General features: G+C 35.7%; 1 pseudogene; it reads right to left on the bottom strand.

Moving 5' to 3' along the window:
* Positions 1–10785: 10785 nt before the first annotated feature.
* LOC102989380 (oocyte-expressed protein homolog) lies at positions 10786–16752 on the bottom strand (annotated as a pseudogene).
* Positions 16753–17419: the final 667 nt, after the last annotated feature.

A 17419-nucleotide genomic window follows, 5' to 3' on the forward strand; every position in this document is an offset into this window, starting at 1 on the left:
TTTTCACAATGTTGATTCTTCCAATCCAAGAACATGGCATATCTCTCCAACTGTTTGTATCATCTTTAATTTCTTTCATCAGTGTCTTACAGTTTTCCACATACAGGCCTTTTGTCTCCTTAAGTAGGTTTATTCCTAGATATTTTATTCTTTTTGTTGCAATGGTAAATGGGAGTGTTTTCTTAATTTCACTTTCAGATTTTCATCATTAGTGTATAGGAATGCAAGAGATTTCTGTGCATTAATTTTGCATCCTGCTACTTTACCAAATTCATTGATTAGGTCTAGTAGTTTTCTGGTAGCCTTTTTAGGATTCTCTATATATGGTATCATGTCATCTGCAAACAGTGACAGCTTTGCTTCTTTTCCGATTTGGATTCCTTTTATTTCTTTTTCTTCTCTGATTGCTATTGCTAAAACTTCCAAAACTATGTTGAATAATAGTGGTGAGAGTGGGCAACCTTGTCTTGTTCCTGATCTTAGTGAAAATGGTTTCCGTTTTTCACCATTGAGAATGATGTTGGCTGTGGGTTTGTCATATATGGCCTTTATTATGTTGAGGTAAGTTCCCTCTATGCCTACTTTCTGGAGGGTTTTTATCATAAATGGGTGTTGAATTTAGACAATGCCTCTTAAAGAAAATTTCCAGGATTGTGATAAATCTTCCTCCATATTGCCAAGAAATGTTTAGATGGATTATTTTTCAAAGAAGGATTTTTTTAAAAACCCATTCTAGATTAATAGGAAGCTGGTTCCTTTCTGTTTCATTAAAAAAAAAAAAAAGTTGAAAGGCAAGTCAAAGCCCAGTTTAGAAAAAAATGCCATTTTATATCAAACCATTTCAGGTAGTTTTTACTTCTTTTCTCACAATTCCTCTCTAGGCCTTTACAGCATAGGGTTATAGAGGACTGTCATTTTCAGTCCTTCTATCTATTTTTATAAAAAATGAAAGTGGTTATATGTAAAGAATGAAAGCCATCCTTCCTTTGAAATAAGGCTAAATCATTTTTAAAAGATTTCAAGCTACGTGTGGCTCTCAAATTCTTTTCAATCCCAAGAAATGCTCTGGCCTTCACTTATCAATAGGCAAAGTGATTACATTATTTTTCCAATTCTCTTGTTATTGCTGTATCTGTTTTTCAGAAGGCAATGCTAGAATTAAAGAACTTCCTTTTAAAAATGCAATAAAATAGTAAGCTTTCTTTTAAACCAAAGTTAGAAAACTTTGTTCAGTTTCTATTTTTTATGTCCTACCATATTGAGAGACAATTATCTATCATATGTGAAAGGTAAAGAGCTAGTTTTAAAACGCATTGTACAGACTTACAGACTCATAAAGACATCAGAAATGGTTGCAACTAATCCTCCTATTTAAATAAATGAAGAAACTCAGGGAGGAGACTAATACCTACAATATGCCAGTTACTCTATTCAGTTTTTTATCTATTTTACCTCATTTAAGACTTACACCAACTTGCAATCAGAGTCGTAAGTCCTAGTTTATGACTAGTCCAAAGTCACAAAGTGATTTAACTGCAGAACTGAGACTTTTGCTGGAGACTTTTGTCTTAATACATAGCTCTTTCTGCCATACCAAGCCATCTTGTACCATCGATTGATCAAAGGCTTACATGAATATAGTGACAGGCTGAAGAGAAATTATTTGGGGAACTGAACCTTATTGTCAAAGGTAAGAGATTTAAGACTAGATACTATAAATGTGAGTTTTTCTGTGATAGAGACTACCTTGTTAGATATAGATTAGATAACATCCCTATTTTAGTACCATCTCAATTGCCATAGAGAGAAGGTCTGTGACCAAACAGCTAAATGTAGCTGAATATGATGCAGCTTAACTGGCTTAAGCCTACAGCTATAAATTTCTAATTTTTTATGCTCTAGCTCAATTAAGCTCACCTAAGGCTTTAAATATTCAGCAATTTATTATGAGCAAGAGTATAGCACATTCACTACCTTAAAATAATCATCCAGATTCAAACCTAGACTTTGCCACTTCCCTGACTACTCTCTTACCTCACTTCTCTGCATCCTTGACACTTGGGTCAGAATTACTATCCAAAAGCATGTGATTAAAAATATATTCACCAAATATTTACTGTCAAGCCATTATAAGTAGAGAAGATCCAGATAATTAAGTTAAACAATTTTAGACTCTTAGGTCTTTCTGATAATTGACTCCATTTTTCTTCTTACTTTTTGTGAATAATTTTAAAATATAGAAATTTCACTTGTTAGATTTAAATAGGACTTTTCCCCCAAGCTTTGCTAATTACATAAACTTTAAACAGATTTTACCCACACTTTAATTACTTCACTCATAGGATGAGCTAAGAATATATTTCAGACATTCCTATTTCCAGGTTGTTCAGAATTCAGAAGTTCTGAAGTGTTTTGAAATTCCCCTGTAGAATTTAGTGCAAAAATACAAGTTAAAAATAAGTATTGGATTGAGATTAGAAATACACAGATTTATATGGACATGGCCACAGGAGAATTTAAAAATATTTATAAATTCTACCAAACCTCCTTATTCTATTCAGGAGCAAATATTCAAAAGCAAAGGAATAGTCACACAGGAAGGAATATATCCTTGTGTAAATTTTAAACTTAGCATTCATTGGGGCAATTAGCTTAAAGTCAGTCATTCTACAGAAATATGTCTAAGAAAGAAAGGGCACTGTCTGATGCATAAGACTACCTGGCATCCAGAAGATGCCTGGACAGAATCCTCTGAGATTCATGGTTAAGCCGAGCATCTACAAAAATAGAGTTGCCATTTACTGAGATGCGGAAGGTCACTCGAGCAATTTTGCATTGTTTCTGTGACAGGAGGGGACAGAGATAAGAAATGCAGTTTAGAATAAGGTGATCATATGCCGCCTGTGGAGATCCAACTTGAGATTTTAAGTAGGGAGTTTAGGTAAATGAATTTGGAGCTCAAGGAATAGATCCAGGCTGGAAATAAAATTTTAGGGGTTCACAGCATGTAGATAATAGTTAAATCTCTAAGAATGGATAATATCACTTAGGGATGAGTAGAGATACAGAGAGTAAAAATCCAAAGACTGATTCCTGGGACAATCTACCATCAGAGATCAGGGATCTGAATAGTAAAAGCAAAGGAAGCTAAGAAGGACAGGATGGTGAGAGAGTAGGAAAAGCAAGAAAGCCAGAGTGCTGGATGTCAAATGAATAAAATATTGACATTCCAAGGAAAAGAGAATGAGCATCTGCATCAAATGTTGCTGAGAGATCACAAAAGATGAGGACTGAGATTTGACTTCTGATTTAGCACTGTGGTGACCGCTGGTGACTAACTAGAACAATGTCTGTGGAGCAGTGGGAACAGAACATGACTGGAACAGGTTAAGAGTAGAATAGGAAGAGAGGGACTGGAGATCAAAAGTTCAGAAAACTCTTTTGAGGCATTTTACTTTTTTTTTCTAAAAACCAACCTTTAATAAGCTCTGCCCCTGAGTGGTCAAAATGAAAACTGGGGAGACTTTGGAGTCCACCTACTTCCTGGTTTATGTGACCTTGGGAAATTACTTAACTTCCTTGGGTTCAATTTTCTGTAAAATGGGAAAAATGATGCAGATGAGATCAATTTATAAAGCAGTGGGACAACATCAAGGCATTTTACTTTAAAGAAGAGCAGAGAAATGGTCTGGCAAAGGGATATGTTAAGATCTTTGTAGTTATTTAAAGATATCAGATAATATATTAAATTTTCTTTCTAATCTACTATTTCATTGTTTTACAATTCATCACAAGGAGCTAAATAAAGATCAAATTAAGCTCTAATATCTGGCATTGTTTGATCTCTGATAACAACACTTTGCAAATAAAATTAAGGTAAGTTTAGGTAGTTGGCATGTAACAGCGAACTGAAAATTCATTATGTAAGTCCATTAACTAAATCTACACATTATCAACAAATTTCCTTCCTCCTTTTGAAACATAAGATTGGAAATATTCTTCACCTATTTAATTGAATATGTTAAATCTGTGGCCTTATAATCTTCCCTATTAATATTTAAATGATTTTCCATGAATAGATTAAGACAACCTAAATACTGAATTTTTGAGTGTGTCAATATCCACACCTAAGATATAAAATATAAGATATAATCTATTTACCATGTTTAGTCATATGTAGTAGGCAGATGTCCACATCCTAACCCCCAGAACCTGTAAGTATGTTACCTCACACAGATAAAGCGCCTTTGCAAATGTGTTAAATTTAAGGTTTTGAGACGGAAAGAGTACCCTGGATTACCCAGGTGGGCTTAATTTAATCACAAGCATCCTTAAAAATGAAAAAAAAAGGCAGGAGAGTTAGAGTCAGAGAAGAAGATGTGATGATGGAAGTAGAGGCTAGAGTGATACGATTGCTGGCTTTGAAGATGGAAAGGAGCCACAACCGAGGAACTCAGACAACTTCTTGAAAAGGGAAAAGTCAGGAAGCAGTCTCTTTCCTAGAGCCTCTAGAAGGAACACTGCCCTGTTAAGACTTTAATTTAATTTAAGCTCTATGAGATCCATTTCAGACCTCTGACCTATAGAACTGTAAGATAATGAATTCCATTATCGTAAGTCACTAAATTGGTGGTAATTTGTTCTAGTTGCAATAGAAAACTAATACACCGTTAGGGAATCTATATTTGTCTAGATCCCTCAATAAACTGTGAACTCCTTAAAGTCAGGCTCTGGTTTTGATCAACCCTGTATTTCTTACAGATCTCTATGTACCTTGCCTATAACAGTTGCTCAATAAATGCTGAATTTCTTTGGAAAATTAATTAATATATAAGCACTGTATCAAAACTAGACCAGTAACTACAAAAATGTTTGTGCAGAAGGAAGACCTAAAGGAAAAAATGATAAAATGTGGTATTTATCCTCATTGTTCTTTCAAAAAAATGCGTTTACCAACATAAATGAAAGACACATTGGAGAATTATAAATTATGTGACCTTTTCTTACTAAGGATGCTACTATAATTCCTGAATATTAGAAGAAACATGCTCTTAGATTTCCACAAGTTTTTAATATAAGTGCATTCTAGGACTTGCATATTTTTAATCATGGAAGAAGTAATAAGGTAACAGCATTTAAAAAAAAATTTCAGCAACAGTTATTGCAATTTCTAAAATATGTTTATTGATTTTATTTTTATTTTTGGCATGATATCCAAAAAAAGAAGTTTAATAAAAATTTACCTTTTTAAAAAAAAGTGTTTTCTGAAAATAACTTTCCTATTATACAAAACAAAGTTTGTGACTATCTTCATAAACAATGCTGTATTCCATTTCAATCCTTCATTGCTATATTGGTCACTATAATAAATGATACTGTGATTTAGACATAGTATTAAAAATCACTGAGATCTTAACTTTTGATTTAACTCTGAAACATACTAACCTCTCCTCCCAGTGCACATAATATTGTACTATCAAATTATAAAAAAACATAAATAGCTGAAAAATCATCTGGATGATTTTATATTTAACAAAGAATGTAAATATATTGTACTGCTTTCCTGTTTGTGATTCCTTTAGACATGTTATTCAACATTAAATCATTCTTAGCTCAGTGAAGCATTTTTCCTCAAACTAAACCTAAAATGTATTAAAGTTTTCACTTGATCTTTTTTATAACTCTGATGCCCCTGATATTGTACTATCTAGTTTACATATTTAGTTTGTTCACATGTCTTTTTTGCTATAGGAATAGTTAGTATACACTCCGTATAGGTATACTCAGTATATATTCAGTATATAGCTATGTATACTCAGTATACAGCTTAATATCTAGCTCATAGGAGGTGCTTTATAATAAATCAATTACTCAGATCTCTCAGTCATAAAAACTCTTCAATATTAATGATTTATTTTTTATGACAACATTCAGTCAGATCTGACAGTCAGTACAGGTTTGAGCCAATTTGGTGCCTTGAATATCTATAAAAAATAATACAAAATATGAAAATAATAATAGTCCTTAGGAATTGAAAGGTAATCATCATTAACAAGAACTTCAATTGCTCTCAATATATTATGTTTAGTAAGGCAGGAAACTTAACTATGTATATATTTCAAAAGTATTGTCAACAATCATGAAAATTGAAAATTCAGCCAGCCAGAATGCCAGTTCCTCAACTAATCTCTCCTTGTGATACTAACTCTCTGAGATCATCTCCAGAAGTATAAAAAGGAAGGGACACTATGCTTACCTCAGAGGGCTAGAGTGAGAATTAAATGAAGTAATATCTCAGACAGAGGAGCTTGAACTTGGAAGTCAGATAGACCTAAATTTAAAATCCATTATGTCACACCTCTCAAGGTCTCTGCATCCTCACTTGGAAGAGGAGGATGGCAATATCTATCTTTGAAAGTCTGTTTGGACTTTTAAAGATAAGGTATCTCAAAGTATCTGATATAAAGTAAACATTCAATGCATAGTAACTATTATTGGAAAAGTAATGACCCAGAATAAATGTTTAAAAAATATTTCCACTGTTTTTTTAAATTAGAAATAGTTTTGATCTGTGAATCACTGTTCCCAGTTGTGTAACTGCCTAAAAGTCAATTCAGCCTTTAGGTCTCAATTTCCCACATATACAATAAGAATGATAATAACCAGTGCTTTGTACCTCTCAGAGTTGCTTAAAGAATCAAATGAGGCAATACAAATGAAAGCTCTTTGAAAAGTGGTGTTATTAATAGCTGTGCTAATACTCATAATAATTTAATAGCACAGATAAATCTGGCACTAATTCACAGCAATGGGTCATCTTACTGAGGACATCACAATGATCTATTTTCAGGATAGAAAGTTCCCAATGAATTGGCAAGTATATAGAAATAGACTTCTGAAAGGATGCCAAAGCTGGAACATCCTCAATTCTGTGTGTTTCCAGCTATAGGAAGTGAAACTATTCTACCTTGCAAAGATAATTATTACTTTATTTTAATATTCATCAATTTCTCCATGTTTTGAATATTTGCCAACTTCTTTTCTAGGAAGGGTTTTGAGCTATTTCTAAGAGAGGAGGGTTACTGTATTTTTAGCTCTATCAAATGATTATGATCATTATCTTTAACTTTTTCAAGAGTAGAGAATCAAGCTTTAAAAAATAAGCATGAATTTTAAGATAAAGTGTTTCATTGTTTAATGGCATACTTCATCATTTACCTTAAGACAACAGAAACTTCTTTATCAGTGCCTTTTACTTGTTTTAAAGATGATTTCTTTCAGACAGTTCAGATCTTAAGAGAATTACAGTGTAAAAATTATTCAAAGCAAATTTTCAAAAAGACATCATTTTAAAAGTAATAATTCCAGCTGGTTAAATGAAGGACACCAAAAAAATTTGAGTATTTTCTGTACCCTGATAGCATACTGGCCCAACTGTACATAAAATATTGATATTTACTTCTATTCCTTGCCACTTAAAAATCAAATTGACTTTCTTTTATACAACTTTGTATTTTAACACATTCTATTAATTATCAACATGTATTGTGTACATAGAATGCACACAGCGTACCATGTACAGTGAACCTACTTTATGTAATGTTTCTATGTGCATAATTTTTGGAATTCTTAAAATTGTTAATGTTTGCTGACTTTAGTAGGCCGAGTAATAAAATCAAGATTAAAAAGTAGTGTCCTTATTGAGTACATAGTGATGAATAATCCAAACATTAGCCAAACTGTCAAGCATTTAAATTACTATTCTAAAAAGAAATTTCCCAATCTCTCTTCTTTTTAACTGTATTAAATGTTGTATTAGTTTGCCAGGGCTACTGTAACAAAATAAGAAAATGGGTGGCTTAAACAACAGATATTTATTTTCTCCAAGTTCTGGAGGCTAGAAGTCCAAGATCAAGGTGTCAGCAGGTTTGGTTTCTTGTGAGGCCTTTCTCCTTAGCTTGCGGATGGCTGACTTCCAGTTGTGTCCTCACATCGTCTTTCCTCTATACATGCAAATATCTGTGTCCCTCCATATGCCCTCTTCTTATTAAAAAAAAAAGTCATACTGGATATGGGCCCACCCAAATGACCTCGTTTTACCTTAACTACTTCTTGCATTTTCAAATACACTCACATTCTGACATACTGAGGGGTAGGACTCCAACATGCTAATGTATATAAAGGATAGAGTAAAGGATCATTTAGTAACTTTCTTGTGGATAATTTTTGGAAAATTGGAATAAGGTTTAATTATAACCATCTTCCCACAAATGTTGAACAGTCAAAAATGTTCAATGGTTTTGTAAAAATCCCACAAGGAAAATCCTGTAGGAATATTTATCAAATTCCTACAAAAGGAGACAAAGAAGGAGCTCCTAAGATTAAATGTAAAAGGTGGGGATGATGGAAAATCACACAGAAAACAGTAAATGGTTTAACTACATACAATAAAAATTTTTCATATGCAAAAATTTGAGAGGCAAAATGGTAGACAATATTGGTTACAATGGACCATTATTTGTTACAAAAGTTTATAAAGATAATAAAAATCCTTATCTTCAGAGTTGAAAGAAGTAATGATAGGACTGAATAAAGAAAACTAAACAAAATTAAAGACAATCTACAGAATGGGAGGAAATATTTGCAAATGATGTGACCAACAAGGGATTAATCTCCAAAAATACAAACAGCTCATACTGCTCAGTATCAAAAAAACAAACAACCCAATCCAAAAAATGGACAGAAGATCTAAACAGACATTTCTCTAAAGAAGACACAGAGATGGCCAAGAGGCACACAAAAAGATGCTCAACATTGCTAATTATTAGATAAATGCAAATCAAAACAACAATGAGTAGTTTTAACCGGTCAGACTGGCCATCATCAAAACGTCTACAAATAATAAATGCTGGAGAGGATGTGGAGAAAAGGGAACCCTCCTACACTGTTGGTGGGAATGTAAATTGGTACAGCCACTATGGAGAACAGTATGGAGGTTCTTTAAAAAATTAAAAACAGAGCTACCATATGATCCTGGAATTCCACTCCTGGGCATATATCTGGAGAAAACCATGATTCAAAAAGATACGTGCACCCCAATGTTCACTGCAGCACTATTTACAATAGCTAAGACATGGAAGCAACCTAAACGTCTGTCAACATATGAATGGATAAAGGAGACGTGGTATGTACATACAATGGAATGTTACTCAGCCATAAAAAAGAATGAAATAATGCCATTTGCAGCAACATGGATAGACCTAGAGATGATCATACTAAGTGAAAGTGAAGTAAGTCAGACAGAGAAAGACAAATATATGATATCGCTTATACGTGAAATCTTAAAAAAAAAAGTGATACAAATGAACTTATATACAAAAGAGAAAGAGTCTCACAGACATAGAAAACAAATTTGCATTACCAAAGGGGAAAGTGGGAGGGATAAATTAGGAGTTTGGGATTAACAGATACACACTACTATATATAAAATAGATAACCAACAAGGACCTACTGTATAGCACAGGGAACTATAACCTATAAGAAAAAGGATCTGAAAAAGAATATATATATATTATATATATTCAGTTACATATATTATATATATAATATACATATAACTGAATCACTTTGCTATACACCTGAATCTAATACAACATTGTAAATCAACTATACTCCAAAAAAATTTTTTTTAATTTTAAAAAAATAAGAAAAATGTAAAAAAGCATTTAACAAACATGTGAAGTAAAGCAGAATAACATTCAATATCACTTGCAATCAAAGATTTGTGTATATGTGTGTTTAATTACTGCTAACGGTAATCCATAATCGAATCCATTACTGCTAACAGGTAAAGAAACTGCATGAGTTGAATCAACTCCAACTTTGTGTCTGAAGCCACAGAATTCTTGGTAATCTTTCCTCTAAGAATTCTGCTTCCTGAAAGTGGAAGCAACAAAGGGTTGGGACTATTTTGCACAGATTGGTCATACCATTGTAATGGGTAATGGAAAACCAGCCCAGCCTATGCAGGACACCTGTTTGGGGAGGGGGAGAGTGGGGTGGGGACAGTGGGCTAGAAGGACACCTTCCAGTGCACAAGCTGCCCAGGACCCTGGCTCCTTCTGGCAAATCACAGCACCAGCAGAATGAATGCTGATCACCTCTTTGCTTGCATGTTGGAATGCCGACCTATGTGCGAGGTGGGAAGCTCCACTCCAAGAAAATGCACAGGCACACTCCTTGCTACTCAGGGGGCAAACTACCAGCTTATAAGTGAGAGCCTCGGAAGAGAAGTGTGGCATTACCTGAGAGCTTGTTAGAAATGCAAATTCATGGGCCCAATGTACTGAATCAGAATCAGTGGAGAAGGGGCCTAAGAAATTGTGTTTTAGCAAGTTCTCAAAGTGATTCTTACACACATTAAAGTTTGAGAACAAATGATGCAAAAGAAACCCAAAGCTGACTGACCCTGCATTCTGCCCCCTGTGCATGAGGGTCTGACTCTGACCATAAAAGCAAAAGGGTTAGTGGTTTCAAAACGGTAGAAACTGAGAAAAAAACAAAAATAAATCCACCACCTATCAGCCATTTAGCCACCTTTCACATCAAGACATGAAAGAATAGTCCATCTTTTATAAATTTGCTTAGTTTTGAGTGAGCAAATGTCTTTATGCCATTGCAGGAAAAAAGGAATTCATTTTAGTAGAATGGCACTACAAACTCACGTTTGCATCAAAATAATCAAACCACTATCCAGCAAGATACAGAAAGAAAAAGTGCAGAGATTTAAGGATATTTGCTTCCCTTTAACTTTAGTAGCAGAAGCAGGATTATTCTCATGCTCCTGATAATAATTATGCAACAGGATGCTGGGTGGGTCTGGGGACCTGATGCATGGACCTTCAAGAACTCCTCAAGTTGTACCATCTTCTCAGCTGGGTTAAGAAAAAAATGCTCGCTGTTTCAAACTACCCCTTCATGAGGGTTGGGGAGGGTGGGAGAGGGGGAGGTTGGAGTGGTGCCGGCAATATCAGTTCTTAGGGTGGAAGCTATGAACCTAGGATCTGGAAATAGAGGCGTAACCAAGCTGAGGCTGGCATGGGTAGTGATGGGCCTGAATGCATCACATCTCCGCCTACTTTTCCAAGGTCCTACTTGGACTCCTCTCACAAAGTGATGCCGAGGGTCTGTATGCAGCATACTGGAGTTAGGAAACTGCAAAAAGTTGTGGAAAGATGAGAGGTTGGAAGGAAGCCAGGTACGACCAGGTATTTTCCCCGTGGCTCCCTCCACATGCACATTTTACAAGACCTTCACCTCGGGCACGATGCTCCTGGTGCCTCAACGCCAGGCTCAGGAGCCTGCTTTCACCAGATGGTATACATCCGGCCATCCGAAGACGGTGATTTCGACTAAATTCCGGGCGTTAACTGTGTCCACCGTCAACGGGGCCAGGCTCATCCACTCCATTTTCGGAACTATGGCTCGCTCTGGGCTGAGAGCAAGTCAGCCAGCCATGCCTCCAGGTAAAACAACACTGGGTTTCTCAGTTCCTGCACAGGAAACCACCATGGCCGGGTGCGAATCCATGGTGGCAGAGGTGCTAACCCCAGCAGCCCGTCTCCCCTGGTGGGCGTCGTCCTTCCGTACCCGCGGGCCTCAGTGGCACCTGCGTCCATCGTCAAGCTCCAACCAGCAGCCCGGGAGAGAGGTCATGATGAGCAGCCTCGTGGGACTTGGGGAAGTGCGTAGCCCGGGCCTTTTAAGATTTCCGGCTGGGCCCGCCCCTCTCCGAATCTCTTCTTATGGTCAAATGTGTTTTTGTATCTACACTCCTTGAGTATATGTGTATATAACGTCCATGCTTTTGCTTTAGACCATTTGAAAACTTTTTTGTTGTTTGACCACTACAGTATATTAAAGGCTGAAAGGAGTCCCACGTAGGCTTTCACCCTTCAGCTATTAAACGCTGTCACCATTAAATCCTGTCACTTGATCCCTGCTTCAGCCTACTCTCACCCCTGAGCGATTTCTGGCATCATAGTATTATTGGAAGTGATACCTGTGGTGGTACAGGTGACTGGAATATCACTCCAAAGTAATGAGCTAACTCAATTCTATCGAAATAGTATTCTAAAAACCGGGTAGTCAGGGATGGACGATTGGCCAGGTTAAATCCTGAGCTTGTGACTCAGTCCAGTTTAACAATTATTTTTGGATGCCAGACACTGCCATCCAACAAGCAATACTGAGATAGCAGTGTTGTTATCAAATATATAGAACATGGTCATTATTCTCAATCATGCACCCCTGTGTATTTGGAGGAGTCTTACATTTAAATAGACAATTTCAAAAATCGTGGGATCAATACTAAGAAGCTGGATATAGCAGCATGCTGTGGGAGCAAGTGATAGAAAACACAGTTCAGACAAAAGCATCAAGAATGACTTCATGATGATGCATCAGTGGGGCAGACCTGAAGGATAACTAAGAGCTATTAGATGTCAGTTCACTACAATATGTAATAAGCAATTTATTTAATTATGTATATCTCACTTTTTTTCTGAAAAGGAAATAATATAGGTAATGTACAGCTTACTTGGAAAATATTGACAAAAAATAATGGGAATTCTCTATGAAGGTATCACTGTAAATATTTAGTTTCATATGTTTGATTTTCAGTTTTTTGCCTCTAGTCTTAACTCAATATACAAGGAATATATTTGGATATATATTCACTGTGCATCCTGTGATCAATGTCTAGATTTAGTAATGTTTTGGTCTTTCCTAGTCCCCTTTTTTAATATTTATTCATCCACTTTGTTTCTTCTCCTGAAGCATTTAAATCATTTTATTCAGCTGCTAAATTTTCAGATGACCTCCAATCCTAACGGTGATGGAGGTATTGCTTTCTATTACTACTTAATGGTCTTGGGGAATCAGTATTTTTGACAGTTAACTATTGGGTATTGATATCTGTGTGTGTGTGTGTGTGTGTGTGTGTGTGTGTGTGTGTGCGCGTAAGATTTTTAGGATTAAGAATTGAACTTGTAACCTCTTGATGCCAATAGTTAATACATGATGGTCCTGACATCATTTCCTTCACCTGAGTACTCCAAATGTCAATGTCAATTGTCAATGAAAAACAATGTTAGCTGTAAAGTGGCAGTTGGGTCTTTTATAGTCTCTATCACAATCAGCAAAAGTAAACAATGCTAAACATCCCATTCATAAACTAGGGTTATATAAAGTTCATGTCTTTTATTTCAATCCAGGCTTTAAATATCTTCTGCTGATTGGCAATAATAATACTCCTTTTCCAAGAAGTGAAATTGTTCTTTAAAATTCTTGGCTTCTTGTCTGTTTAGGGAGTTAAGTCCCAAATTATTTAATGCAGAATTAGTAACCTCAAACTTTGCTGATCCAGCTTCCTCTTAACCTTTCCATTAAACTGTCTGATGTGGAAAAGCAATAGCTGCAGTTACATAATCTGTAGCCTTTCGTGAGAGGGAAGATGGTGCAATTATGACTAAGCCAGATATATAATTATTTATTTATATCCTAACTAAAGTTAGAAAGCTAAACTTGGAATACTGCTTTAAAAATTTCATTGCTCCTAAAACACTTTCAAGACTTTCAAATCAGAAGGCCTTCCCACTAATTAATCTTCAGATTGGCATTATAATGTGTTAGCAGGGAGAAGGTAGCACTTTCAGTGGAATCTTTGCTTTGAAATTTCATACTTTTTATAGTTAGTGATAGGAGAAACCCTGAAGAGAATAAATGAAAGTGAAATTTTACTTTGTAGCTCCTTCACTTTTAGTTTCAGCTCCTTTCCTGTTTCTGGTACGCTACTCTCTCAAAGCTATCGCTCTCAGACAGCTTACAACTAACCCCTTTTAAAGTTTAATTTACAATGACTTTCTAAAAGGTACTTGCATTTTAGCAGATCTTGAAGATCTAATAAATACTTAATGGAAGAAATCTGAATTATCACGGAAGGTTGCAGGTAAGAGATTGTGGATAGAGGGTAGCATCTGGATTTACTTTAAATTATACCACATCTGAAAATACAAGGTTTGATGTACCTCAATTGTATAGTTATTTCTTTTTCACTGTAGGCATCCCCATGGCTTTCTCAACCTCTGCCCTAAATTCCTTTAGCCAACAGATTCCTCTCTGCTGCATTGCTTCAGTAAGTAAGAGTGCAAACCATGAAATCTGATAGATATGAGTTCAAACCCCAAGTCCTCCATTAAGAAACTCTGCCTTGGGCTTCCCTGGTGGCGCAGTGGTTGAGAGTCCACCTGCCGATACAGGGGACACGGGTTCATGCCCCGGTACGGGAAGATCCCACATGCCGTGGAGCGGCTAGGCCCGTGAGCCATGGCCGCTGAGCCTGCGTCTCTGGAGCCTGTGCTCCGCAACGGGAGAGGCCACAACAGTGAGAGGCCGGCGTAATAGGAAAAAAAAAAAAAAAAAAAAATCTCAACTTCCTCATCTTTGAACTTACTTTCTAGGGTTGTTGTAAAGATTAAATGAGTGGTACCTGGGGCTCAAACATGCTGAAGACCCTCTGAGAAGCCATGCCGAATGCGCCTCAATCTGCTTACACAAGGGATGGAGACAGGACTATTTATCCCCTGGCTTAGGTCTCCCATTACTTAAGATTTGCAGTGTTAAACTCCTTGCATTTCCAGATTTGCACATATATAAGTCCAAATGTCAGAGTGGGTTCCCGTAGGCATTCCAAAGGAGTAGAGAAGCCCCAAGGCAGGAAAACCATAAAAGTCATGTGACGCAGCCTAGAAAACATGCTGTCAGGTTATATGTGCACAGTCCATTACCAGAGCAATAACTAGAGTAAATATACGGGCCAAGAGAATATCAAGCAGAACCAAGGGGTGTTCAGTAAACCCCCTTTCTCTTCTGGCTGAGGGACTGTCATGCCTCATTGCCAAAGCTTCACTACTGGTGATATTTTTAATATTAATAACATACATTAAAAATGAAAATAACAATACAACGTGAACTTTTAAATAAAACATCTTTTGAAATTATCTAGATAAGTTTAGAGATTCAAAATATGGAAGAGAGTTCAAGGAAGCAACCTGAAATTATACAGTTCAGTGTAGTGTGAAGACTCAAATAAATCTCTAGAGACTCAAATTAAAATCTTCCCTTGGCAACTCACAGACTGCTGCTTTTGCGTTGGCTCCTTAATCTGATTTAGCCTGGATTTACTCTTAAGAATTGGGCAATTACAGTCTTCTTCTTTTTTTTTTTTTACATTAGCTACTCAAAACAGTAACTGTGTCTGTATCTCATCACTCACTGTCTTTTTACAATAAGTGCTCAATTAGTATTTGGTACCCACATGACAACCTTGGAGGACTACTGTGAGGTTAAAATTGGGTAACTAGTGTAAAAATAAACCTCACAGCATATTAATTTCACTTTTCCTTCCATTGTATTATAGTTAAGTAGGTAGACATATCAAAAGAGTCCTTAAAGTAAATAGTTTTTCTCCCTACCAATGGCTAATAACACATCCACATAATTCCAGTCATTTATCTGTTTCACCACAGAGCCTGAATTTGCCATAAGGTCTCAACTCATGGTTCCAGATTTGAGTGCTGGTCTTCTGGTATTGATTCTCCTGGGTTATTTTTTTCTCCATTTAAATTAAAAATCCCATTCTAATACGCTTCTACCCTTTCCTCCTATAATATATTCTATTGCTATTTACCAAATAAAACTCTATGTATTTCAAGTTGCAGTAGATTATGCCTTCGCCCTGCCTATATAATATGTTCTATTGCTATTTACCAAATATAACTTTATATATTTTAAGTTGCAGGAGATTTATGCCTTCACCCTGCCAGATATTTGCTTCTGTTTTGTTCAAAGAATACCCACTGAGTTCCTGAGTAAATCATCGACTAGATTTATAATGCCTCTACTCACAGGGCAGCTATGCATGAAGTAATAACGAGATTCATAAAATATTACCATTATGAGTTGCTATGCCATTGTATTGTTTTCCTTTCAAATGTTTTGACACCACAATGTCAATAGCTATATAGTGTGAACATCCTTTCTGGATTGTGCCTGAAAAAAAATTGCTCACCGAAATTCTAAGTTCCCCCAAAGCATCACTGAATCTTAGTTTTGACTAAATGCTCCGTATCAGAAGCTTTAAATATATCAGTTATGTAATTTGGAAATAGGGGTGATTTCTATCAGGGATTTAGACACAACTTTGCTCCCTCATCAAAAAGAATTTTAAAGTACTAATTTTTCATTGTGCTATTTCAGGGTTTGTACAAAGAGAATTATTTAAATATGGTCCCAAACCCTCAGAACTTTACAATCTAAGAAAACACTGGCAAGAAAAAACATAAAAAGACATGTAAAATGCTAACGAGAGAAGAAAGACAAGAAAGTGACACAGTTGACCATGATTTTTAGTTCATACACATACGCTTTGTAATTTATATTGTTGATAAATTTTTAAGGACAAAATGCTGAAATTTATACTGTTTACAGTCCATTCAGAATGTATTTTTACATTATAGGTACTCAATCAACTGTAGAGTTGAAGCTTCTTTGGGACAAGGGATAAGAAAAAAACAATGTTATGCAACAAGATCAGATATGGTCTTCCTCAAAATGCTATTCTCTCATGGTGCAAAGGACCTCACTGGATGATTCTGTATTTTACCTGGACATCAGGTCTGTCTTTAGAGACATCTATCTAGCTCAGAGGATAGTTAACAGTTTCCAAACTAATATATATCTTTTTTTTTTACAAATCTTTTAATGACCCCAAAGCAATTTTTGAGAAAAATAACCTATCAACCTACACACAAAATAACAACCTACCAATACTTGAATTTAAAAACTTATGACTTGGTGCAGCCACTATGGAGAAGAGTATGGAGGTTCCTTAAAAAACTAAAAATAGAGTTACCATATGATCCAGCAATCTCATTCCTGGGCGTATATCCAGAAAAAAATGAAAACTCTAATTTGAACAGATACATGCACCCCAATGTTCACAGCAGCACTCTTTACAACAGCCAGGACATGGAAGCAACCTAAATGTCCACTGACAGAGGAATGGATAAAAGAAGATGTGGCGTGTATATATATATATATATTTTTTTCATGTCCTAAACCCTAGAACCTGTTAATGCTGCCTTATTTGGAAAAAGGATATTTGCAGATATAATTAAGGATCTTAGATGACATAGATATACAGATATATGATGGAATACTACTCAGCCATTAGAAAGAAATAAATAATGCCATTTGCAGCAACATGGATGGACCTAAAGATTGTCATACTAAGTGAAGTCAGACAGAGAAAGACAAAAATCATATGATATCACTTATATGTGGAATCTAAAAAAATGAT

This window comes from Physeter macrocephalus, chromosome 4 (genome assembly GCF_002837175.3).
Source record: "Physeter macrocephalus isolate SW-GA chromosome 4, ASM283717v5, whole genome shotgun sequence".
Classification (NCBI taxonomy): Eukaryota; Metazoa; Chordata; class Mammalia; order Artiodactyla; family Physeteridae; genus Physeter; species Physeter macrocephalus.